We start from the raw sequence: 1,716 nt of genomic DNA on the forward strand, positions 1-1,716 counted from the left end.
TATTTTTCTTTTTAGTTTTTTTAATCAGTGACACCCGGTGGCTGAGTGGTAGCGCTGCGACTCCCGTGCCATAGGTCCTGGGTACGATCCTCGGGCCGTGAAAGGTTGACTCAGCTTTTCATCCCTTCAGTGGGTCGATAAATGAGTACCAAGCATGCTTGGTAACTAAGCACTGGGGGTTCCGCGCTCGACTGACCTCCTGACCGGATCATCTGCTCCTGCCCAAGGTCAAGAAAACTGAGATCGGCACAGTAGGCCTTGGGCCCTCTACGGGCTGTCGCGCCACTGAGTTTAGTTTAGTTTAGTATTTTTTATCAGTACTTTCAGTATTTTATTTATTTTTGTGATTGGGTATGAATGTCTGAAAATATACTGACAAACAAGTATCTTCTTTCCAATTCAATATCTAATTGTTTCACACGTCTGTTGAAAATAGTTTACATATTGTTTGAAAACATCACAATAGCTCTTATTTTATCATTCACACAGCAATACACCTTGAACGTGTATCTTATTTTACCCTATTTAATTTTAATATTGCACCTCACTTTGTGAATTCATTCATTAGTTAAACTCACCTTTATCTAAAGCAGTGTTTCCCAAACTTATGACTTTTGTGTACCCCTTTTAATTTTTCATAACGCTGCGTACCGCTAATAAAAAAATGAATGTATTTTTTTAAAAATATGTTTATTTTTATTTTTTGGTACTAAGTTTTGCTAATAAGTTTATTTGCATCAGTGAGAAGGGTGATATTGTTTTTGTTGTGATAACAGATCATAATTCGGTTTTCTTGTGGTCAATTTTAGTCTGAGATGCGATTCCAAGTCCAATAATCTATTTCTTTTTTTTTCCTTCAAATTATTGTCCACGAATGCTGAAGAAGCGTCTTCACATAAATATGAAGTTGGAAAAGGCAAAATATATTTCACAACTTTTTCTGTTGAAACTGGATACATATTTCGCATTTGCAACATGAATGATGTTAAAGTGCGCTCCTCATGTTTATTTTTCAAGAAGGATAAAAATTATATTTTATAAATATAATCAAAATAAATAGAATTTTTAACAATCTTTTACTATAAAAAAATTGCACAGAGTTAAAAATCACAACTGGCTGTTGATATTACTAATTATTAACTGCTAACTCTGCAAAAAAAAATAACCATTAGAAAAATACGTAATCCTACATTTTCATGGCTAGCTTTGTTTTTAAATAAAATTCTGTTAAACTTTCGTTTGTTGCAAGATATTTCGCATAAAAACGCGTACCCCCGCTAAACTGTTCTCGTACCCCTGGAGGAACGCGTACCGCACTTTGGGAAACACTGCTCTAACGAAATCCCCTATAAAGATGTCTGATCGGCTTCGTATATTGAATGTAGCTAAAGTTTCTTTTTTAAATAATTAATAAAAGAAATTTTTATTAACTAATGCTATAAAACCAAATATGAACATTTATAAATTTAAATAATATTATACGTCTCTTTATAGATGCATTCTAATAAAACTCTCCTTTTACTAACGGGACTCCCAATAAAGATGTTTTCGGCAAATCGGTTTGTTATACCGAATTGAAAATGTTTATGAAACAATATATATATATATATATATATATGTGCTCAAAGGGACCTTAATATGTACTAGTTGAATCCGAGTGCTCGTAAGGCAGGCGTGCAACCAGGAGAATGGGGGTGCTTGGGAGGTCAAATGATT

Source organism: Parasteatoda tepidariorum, chromosome 5 (genome assembly GCF_043381705.1).
Source record: "Parasteatoda tepidariorum isolate YZ-2023 chromosome 5, CAS_Ptep_4.0, whole genome shotgun sequence".
Classification (NCBI taxonomy): Eukaryota; Metazoa; Arthropoda; class Arachnida; order Araneae; family Theridiidae; genus Parasteatoda; species Parasteatoda tepidariorum.